Source organism: Mastomys coucha, unplaced genomic scaffold (genome assembly GCF_008632895.1).
Source record: "Mastomys coucha isolate ucsf_1 unplaced genomic scaffold, UCSF_Mcou_1 pScaffold9, whole genome shotgun sequence".
Classification (NCBI taxonomy): domain Eukaryota; kingdom Metazoa; phylum Chordata; class Mammalia; order Rodentia; family Muridae; genus Mastomys; species Mastomys coucha.
The window spans coordinates 1104304-1114390 of record NW_022196915.1 but is presented as its reverse complement, the minus strand read 5'-3'; the positions used below and the strand labels follow the sequence as shown (position 1 = coordinate 1114390).

The 10087-nt window shown below is 40.4% G+C and overlaps 1 protein-coding gene across 6 annotated transcripts in view; it reads right to left on the bottom strand.

Moving 5' to 3' along the window:
• The window catches only part of Nek10 (NIMA related kinase 10), a 228364-nt gene that overhangs the window by 36314 nt on the left and 181963 nt on the right, over nt 1-10087 (bottom strand). The gene's annotated exons all lie outside the window — the stretch shown is intronic.

Here is a 10087-nt window from a genome sequence, read left to right as displayed (position 1 = left end):
ATCCTCTACTATACACATGCTGCCAGAACAATCAGTCCCACCATGTGCAGACCTTGGTTGGTGGTTGAAACCCTGGGAGCTCTGAGGGTACTAGTTAGTTCATAGTTGTTCATCCTAAGGGGCTGTAAACCCCTCAGCTCCATTGGTCCTTTCTCCAACTCCTTCACTGGGGACCCTGTACTCAGTTCAATGGATGGCTGTAAGCCTCTACATCTGTGTTAGTCAGGTACTGTCAGAGCCTCTCAGGAGATAGCTACATTTAGGCTGGCTTGTCCTTCCTTCAGTCTCTGCTCCATAGTTAATCTCTGCAACTCCTTCCATGGGTATTTGGTTCCCCCTTTTAAGAAGGAATGAAATTCTAAAGAGAGCTTTTCGTTTGCTTGCTTGCTTGCTTGCTTTTAAGTAATAAACTATCCATACCTTCTATAACAGATTTTAAAGCTAATTTTATCAAAGCTACTAGACACAAACACCAAAAACTCTATAGTAGAATTAAGTACTGTTTGGATCCTTAATTATTGTGAATCTTAATCTCTACTTCCATTTCTTCCTGGGTTACCTTGTCCTGAATTCTTTCTGTAAACCCACTACACCTTCACAGATTCCAGGCAATGGCTGTCAGTGTGCATAGGAGCTGCTTCCCCAGCTTCAAATTCCTCAGCACAGCGGTCTATCCTTGAAGATTGCAAAGCTAATATATAGGAGTGGCCTCCCTCCTTGCATTAGCCACACCTACCTTTTCTCATTCACAGATTAAAATGGAAAGATGCCAGAAGATAATATCCCCTCTTTTCCCTGTGGAACACACACACACACACATACACACACACACACACACACACATACACACACACATATAACATCTTATACTCATTTACCATAAACTTATTAAAATTAAGTTTCTAAGACCTTCTTTTCTTTCTTCCATACCATTTCAAGCATTTAAGAAATTAAATGTTATAGTAATTGCTTCAGCAATAGCTGCAATTTTAAAAATTTCACAAAAAGCTTGTGTGTCTTGCCATAAATGGTTTGTTTTCAAAACATTTAAAGAGAATTTTATATGGCTATTTAAAAACATGAACTTATCCACTTTAGAAACAAAACAAAAAGGGAAATAAAATACTAAGATTTTCCTTATGGGTGGCTCTATATACTTGTTTGGAAAAATTAGCACAAGAAATAACCCAGCTCTGTACCATCTGAAGCTAATTTCTTGCTTAGATGTAAAGGCCCTGTCTCTTTTGAAAACTCCTTGTAAGCATCAATTATTGGATCATTAAGATGTGATTTGACAAATTACCCGTGGGGTAAAAAGCTGAGAAATCAAATCACAAGAGCTTAGCCAAGAGCAGCACTGCAGGCTGCTCCCCATGATGCACACCAGCCTGGGGAACAGTAGCCCCAACCTCTGCAGCTGTGCTCCCCACCCAGAGACCCCCTAAAGTTTGGAGTTCTGTCTATGCCCCTGAAGATAGGACTGTGTAATGGCACTAAGTTCCTGCTGGCAGCAGAAAACTGGAGGCCTCAGGTGTGTGTCAACTTCACATTGGCTTGTCCATCATGATTTTGAGCTAAAGGCTCACAGAATGGCCAAACAGATTTAGGCCTCTAACAGCAATCTGAGTGGGTACCACAGGCTTGACTCTACCACAAACATGCTTATCTGTGGCCCGAAACACAAAAACAAGGAGTTAGCTAGAATGTTTGTAGTTCAATATACAGCTATGCACTTTAATTTTAAAAATCTGGGTTTTAAGTCTATTCAACCACTGCTCCTCAGTTCTAGGAAGCTCTTGACTTTCAAAAATAGCTTTGATTGGTTGTTTCCTTGAAAATAAATGTTAAATGTTTAATTGCAAAAGCCCCACATGAATCAAGCAAACAAACTCAGAAAAACACTATTACAGATGAGGCTCAAGGATCTGGGAAGCACCTCTCCTCAGGGCCACTCACTAAGAGTGACTGTTGACATTAGCTGTGTTACCTTTATGCCTCCTACAGAATCCATTTTACACACATGCACAAGTAACTCCCAATGGTAACTTTCAAGCTATCTTTGAGCCCTGACATCAGTTTAATAGGTTATGAGCCACACACAAAAATTAATGCAATGACCTGGAACAGAACTGGAGATCTGAAGAGTATGCCACACACAGCAAGGGCTGTTCAGTTATCAACAGTGTACTGCTCATTGATGGCCACTTCCAACAGAGTGAAAAGTAAAACCATAAAAAGAACATATGTGTATGTATATGCACATGTATGCATATGTATTTATGAAACCTCCCTTCTCCTTCATTTTCTCCTCTTCTTTGCCCTACACCTTCTTTTCAACTAAACAGTGACATATTATGTCCCAGACGTTGTTGGTAGGGGGTGTTGTTTTTCAGTGCATCACAGATAAATGAGTTCTGGCTCATTCCTTACGACCCTGGAAGAAGCTATGGTTTGCCTGTGCACCCCATGCTTTGCTTAGTAACTTCTGTCTGCCAAGGACTTCAGCTGCCATCAATTTCTCTCGGCTGTCAACAATGCCATAGTGCATGTCTCATTGAAGGAGCCAAGGAATACCAAGGCCAAAGACGTACTCATTTCTCATTGAAACAAATATCTCCTAAAGTGACTGAGTTATTTCACGCTCTGACCAGAAGTGAATGTATTTTTCCACACCTAGATCAACACTACATACTACCAAATTCTAATTATGTCAATCTGTATTTTTTTTCCTACTTCGTAGTTTTGAAGGTTAGTGAAATTATCATGTTCTATTTTCATTGTTGTTGGATAATTGCTTATATTTTTATTGATTTGCAAATATTCTTTGCATATCCTGAATTCTACTCCCTTTAAATTTTATGTTAAAAGTATTATATATTTCTAGTTGATCTGTTACTTATCTTTGATTCAAAGATATTTCTCACCACTAACACACAGAATAAGGTGATTCTGAGTCCCACACCCTGCCCGAAATCTCTGAGATACCTGCTGCTGTCACACCGTGGTAAGGTTAAGACTCCTGGGGGAAGGGGCATCTGTCACAGATACTATCCTATGATGTGAGTTGGCTTTAGGAAATACAGGAAATGTCAAAATGAGACTGGTGTGCAAGGAGTCTTCCTCTAAGACTTGCCAGCAATGGATTTCCCAGACAACTTCAGTCTGCAGTTAAGTGCAGTCTGGGAAGCAAGATTCTTGAATCTACATCTGAGCTGACACTGAGCTTTATTGAATCCCCCTACTGTAAAGTGTAACTTAGCCCTTAGGCAAACAAGAACAATTTAAAAACCAAGTAAATATATTCTTTCATTTTTCCTTATTTACTGATTGGTGATAACCAAGATCATGGCAGTCCCAGTCACAGCATGTTATCTAGTTTTGCATAATTTTCTCTGAATACATTTTCCAGAGTAACTTCCTATCAATACTGTACTACTTAAGCATTGACAGATGTGTCCAAAATTTTTTCAACTTTTTAATAAATACATATTAATTGTACATGTCAGGTCAGCATGACATGGCCTTGTGTGTCTAAGGAATAGTATATCACTTAATTATTCACAGTCACTGCCCTCCCTTTCTTCTCCCATCAGTTTTCAAACTATTCCTTAATAGTCCTCTTACAAATAAGGATATTTTATAAAACAAGATTGCCTAAAACACCAATGAATAATCAATAATCAAGGCTTGTGGGTGCACACACACACATGCACACCCACATACAACATACACTAAACACATACTATAAACTCCACATACAGACCACACATACACAGTAACTCACAAACACCACATACAACACATACACACCATCCCCACATACACACATACATCACACCACACACACATAGTACATACCGCACATATGCACATACCATATACATAGCACATACACCTACACACCACATACCACATACACACACACCACATACCACATACACACACCACACACATCACATGTGCCACACAGATATACATACCATATCACACGTATAATGCACACACAACATACATACACAACATATACAGCAGAAACACATACATGTACCACACCACATATACATACCACATATACCACCTGTACAAAGCATACACACCATATACAACACATACATGACACACACACAACACATACACCACAAACACAACACATACATATCACAAGCACAATACATATACATCATGCATACCACATACATGCTATAACACCCCATATACACCATGGCACAGATACACACATACACATTTAGAAAGAGAGAGAGAAGGAATATGGAAGGACAATCATCTATAATATGCTACCAATGTAGTTCTTGTAGCACAATATTATACATACATTGTTTGGTCTTAAAATTTAAAGATGTAAAGAAATTATTCTTTAATAAAATAAAGGTTTAGATTTTTAACTTTATAATTCTTTATTGTTTCTTTTACTAAAAACAGAACAACAACAAAAAAGAAAGCATTCTATTCTAACAGCTGGAATAAGGTATCAACCAGTTATTTTTCTGAGTTCTTCCTGCCAAAAATCAGAAACTCTGAGATAAGCAGACAAAATGGCAGTAGCGTAGGCAGGGCCTCCTGAACAAGGGGAAATAGTCCTCTGTAAAGACCATCCAGGAATAGGGGTGGGGTGATGTGCTATGAGAACTGTAATGAATGAAGAGGCCTCTAGTAGACATGGGAGAAAGCTCTGGCACGATGGAGGGTACACGTGACTAGATGCCTCCAAGCACAAGAATTTCACAAGTGACATCATCAACCAGCTCTGGCCTGGTTGTGCATTGCCATGAAAGATACAGTCAGTGCTCAGCAGGAAAGGAAAGCAGGAGCCACGTGGACAGTGACCAAGGCCTAGGGCTGCAGGCAGAGGTCTGGATTGAGTGTTTTCTCTTCCGGGTACCAGTAGCATGCTTTCAGGCAAGGCATGCTGCTGAGCCCTAGCTTCCTCATCTGGAGTGGGAGCACAGTGAAAAGGAAGAAGCTGCAGGAGGTTGACGCCATGCACACCTTAGGGGGAAGGTACAACATGTGGCAGCTCTCTATGGAGAACCAGAGCCAAGATGGCTGCTGTAGTGTCATCCTCAGAGAATGACATATACTGTTGTTCGATCTTGGTTTGCCTCCTGAATCTGTAAAAAAACTTTAACCTCTGTCATCATGTGATATTACTACATGGGTGTGATGGTTTGTATATGTTCTCAGCCCAGGGAAGAGCACTCGTAGGAGGTATGGCCTTGCTAGAGTAAGTGTGCCACTATGGGCATGGGCTTTAGTACCCTCATCCTAGCTTCCTGGAAGCCAGTTTTCTCCTAGCAGCCTTCAGATTAAGATGCAGAACACTCAGCTCTTCCTATGCCATGCTCCCACCTTGAGGATAATGGACTGGACTTCTGAACCTGTGAGCCAGCCCCAATTAAATGTTGTCCTTCATAAGAGTTGCCTTGGTCATGGTGTCTGTTCACAACAGTAAAACCCTAACTAAGATAGAAGTTGGTACCAGGGACTGGGGTATTGCTGTGATACGCTTGACCATGCTTCTGTTTGGAAGAATATGAATTTTTGGGACTTTGGATTTGGAAAGCAGTGTAATCCTTTAAGTGGGGCTTAATGGGCAATCCTAGTAGGAAGACTTTATTGCTGAGAGTGATTTGAACTGTGCTGATGTGGCCCAAGAGATTTCAACAGAGAAGAATTTCAGTATGTGGCATAGAGACTGTTTCTTGTGACATTTTGGTGAAGAAAATGGCCGCTTTTTGCCATTGTCCAAAGAGTCTGCCTGAGGCTAAAGTAAAGAAATTTATGCTAATTGCACTGACAAAGGAAATCTCAATAAAGCCCAGCCAGAGACTTGTAACAAACATCTCTGAGTCCTCACAAAACCATCACTCCCTGACTATTGAATTCAAAGATACAGAAATGAGGGCTGGAGGGGTGGTCCAGTGATTAAGAGCTCTTGCTGTTCTTGCAGAAGATCTAAGTTCAGTTCCAAGAACCCATGTCAGACAGCTCATAACCACTTCTAACTCTAGACTGGTAGATCTAATGCCTCTGGCCTCTGTTGGCACCTACATTTATGTATACATACCCCCACACAATATGCACACATACACATAATCAAAAATAAAATTTAGAAACATTACTAAAAGCATCCTCATCAACAGGCAGTATCCTCCTGGGATCTGGCACACCTTGCTCAGTGTTTCCTGAGCATGAAGAGCTAGGAAGCAAGTCATCATTGCTAAAGCAAGCTGGTCTCTCCCTCTCCCATCCAAGTCTCAAGCCTAATAGAAAATTTCTGGTGTGAAGCCTTCATGTGAAGTGTTTTGAAAGAGAAATACTTTGAAGATTGGACTGCTTTCTATTTGGGCATACTGGTACACACTTAATGAGTTATCTTGGGAGTAAGACTAAAGTCTGAATCCAAATTTCATTCACAGTTCATATGTACTCTAAATACACAATAGTTTGTCTACACAGAAGATAAGCACAACCTGACCATGATTTTGCACATCTTCACTGACTGGGATTCAGCATGTCAGGTCAGATAAGAATCATTCATGTCAGCATATAAAGCTCCTGAGTTTGGAGTGTTTCAGAGTCTGGATTTCAGATTAGACGTGAAGAGAAGCAAGGAAAGTTGAAGCAATGGATGTGCATTTGTTACTCAACAAATCATTTCCAACGCCTGTCCTCATAGGAGCATGAGTGTGTGTGTGTGTGCTCACGTGCAAGCACTAGAGTGCACACATATGCTTACACACATCTAAAATTCTACTCAAGATGTTTATCATTGAGTTCATGAAGAATCAATAAAAAAGTTTTTAAAGATTAGAAAGAAAAAAACTGACTTGGAAGCCCAGATGCTCCATGGGTAAAGCACTGATCATTAGCATGAGGACCTGAGTTTGGATCTCCAGGGACACATAAAAAGCATCTCTGTCATTCCAGCAATGGGGAAGTAGAGACAAGTCAAACAGAAAAGCTCCAAGTTTAGTGACAAACTGTCTAAAAAGTTAAAGTAGAGTATAACTGATACCCTTGACCTCAACCTCTGGCATCCACCATACCTTTACACACACATATGCACAAACACATGCACACACATGAACTCATTCAAAAACTATACACAGATGCATATACATGCACAGAGATTTTTTTTTAAAGATTTTTGTTTATGTTTAGAACTGCCATCTATTTATAGCAAAAAATACTGCTGGATCCCCATTACAGAGATCATATAAACTGTTTGGTTTTTTTTTTCTTTAAAAAATGGTTTAAATTGAGAAAGCTTAGAGAAATGGCATAAATTGCATTTGGGCATGGTAATATCTTCAGAAGATATCTCAAGTGACTAAAATAACTTACACACTGATTCCTGGTCAATTCCTGCCAATAAATGCGCCCTAAGATTTCAGTTCTGTAGACAGGATGCTACATTTTACTCAGCTCAGGGAATATGAATATAACATACTATTACTATAATCTAGTTAACAGGATAAGATTTGGCATATAGTCTTTAAACAGCATTAATGACAGTAGTTTGGCATTCATGGTTCTACAGGACTGGGGTGTCTCTTAGTTCTACTGTTAGCACACTATAGACGCAGCCAACCCTACAAACCAGTCTGAATGACTGTAAGACAAGGACACGCAACTCCAAACTCACAGTTCTCACCTGTGCTGCATTGCACAGCACCAGAGGGTAATTCTTGTGTACTGGATACTTGCTCAAAGCCTGACTAAATTCTTGCTTTCCTGACATTTTTAAAAGACTATTTTTAAAAACTGGGGCTCTAGATATTATGTTTAATTTCTAACATGTTTCTCTCCACCTAAAAAAAGCTGGATTTAATTTTAAATAAGTAAAATTTCAATAATAGGACATGCTTTAAGACACTACACAAATCATCCACACACATTGTGGTGTGTGTCTTCTTCATAACTGGGCATGCTGGTGTAATCACAGCTGACCCCATAACTCCTGTGTGGAAGTTGGAGTAGTCTCAAGGTATGCCAGAAGTGAGGGCAGCTGCAGGTGAGGTGACTGAGCCAACTGGTTTCTGCCAGCTACTTGTAACTTGTTAAGCCAATACTGGTCTAGATTTACCAGCCACACGTCAAAAGCACTTTTCTGAAAAGGCAGAAAAGAAACTTAGCATTAGAATAGAGGAAGGTCAAGAGCCAAAGTCTGGACTAAGAAGCGGGCTAGCTCACAGGGGGAACCGGTTCCTCCCCAGCACGGCTGTGCTCCGCAAGATCAGGTAGCATTCCCTGACTGACAGTTAAAATGATTTAGTGTCATGTGACTCAAAATTTAATATTCAAATCAACATTTTTAAAAGCCAAAGTATAAAGAGATCATACCTAAATTTGCAGTATAAATTATTTTCTTAACGTTGAACTTACACCATACAAACTTAATCCACCCTTCAGAAACAAATGAATCCCTATACTGAACTGCACAGGCCCATGGTTGCTTGCATGTGCAGCAGATCTGCTCTCACTGTTAAAAAGCTGAAAAGAGCAATTATTTAGACTCACACTATCATGCTCTTCACTCACCTTTGCCAGGCTAGCGGAATCGCAGCAAGGGTCCATGGGGTACTTTGGGGCATTTTAACAATACAACCATCTTGCTTTTTGCATCTATGATGACATTGTGACAGCCTTAAACTGTGAAGGCCTGTGACACTTTCCAAGGAAATTTAATAACTGAAGACACACAGCCTAAAATTCCTGAAACTCCATCCACATTACCAGTGCAAACATTTAATGCACCAAACAAGATGAATTAAGAAGTAAAAGTGAAACCACACCAAAGAATAATTCCAACTAGCCTGTATATTAAAAGAAAACATATTGCTCAAGCATCATACTCTCTCCTAGGTTCAAAGAAGAATCATCAATTATCTGCTGCATTGTCTACATTTAGTTGATAATTTTACAGTTATTATAAGACACGAGTTATTCCTTAATTGTCCTTACTAGAAATTAGAAAACTATTCTTCTCATCCCATGGCATCATTACAAACATTTATGTCTCATGACATAATTTGGGAATAGAAGGATGGCTCAATGGGTAAAGTCACTCATTCTTCAAGCCTAGTGACATAAGTTCAATCCCTAGGAACTGCCACAGAAGGAGACAGCTAATTCCACACAGTTGTTCCCTGGCTTGCATGCATGTACCAGAGCAGGTATGCATAAGGCCAGAAAGACAAATATAGATAAAATAAAGTCTAAAGATAATTTTTAACTTAAAGAAATTATGTAGTCCAGGCTCTCTAGGATGGTGTCCTGGGCAGACCTTGGGCACAAGCTCTGCAGCCAGTCCCTCAATACCCAGAAGAAGCTCCACTCCCAGGAACTCTGACACGCCCAGGATTAGAGGTGAAGAGGACCCAACTTCTGTCCCAACACCAGGAGTAACTGGGACCAGCAGGACCCAGGCACACAGGAACTCTGCCAGCCCAGTGGTTCTGGTTCCTTCCCGTCTGTCTGGGTTGGTGTCCTGGGTGCAAGCTCTGCAGCCAGTCCCACAACACCCAGAGGAAGCTCCACTCCCAGGTGCTCTAACAAGCCCAGGATCACAGGATCCCAGAATCACAGAATCACAGAGACAGCTTGACTCTGAGGAGTTCTGACACAACCAGGATCACAGGAAGGACAGGCTCCAGTCAGATTTAGCAAGGGCAGGTAGCACTAGAGATAACCAGATAGCAGGGGGCAAGCATAAAAAAACACAAACCAAGGTCACTTGCCATCATCAGAACCCAATTCTCCCACCATAGCAAGTCCTGGACACACCATTACACCGGAAAAGCAAGATTCAGATATAAAATCACTTCTCATGGTGATGATACAGGACTTTAAGAAAGACATAAATAGCACCCTCAAAGAAATACAGGAGAAGACAAGAAAACAGCTAGAAGCCCTTAAAGAGGAAACACAAAAATCCCTTAAAGAACTGCAGGAAAACTTAATCAAACAGGTGAAAGAAATGAACAAAACCATCCAGAATTCTAAAAATGGAAATAGAAACAATAAAGAAATCAGAAAGAGAGACAACCCTGGAGATACAAAACCT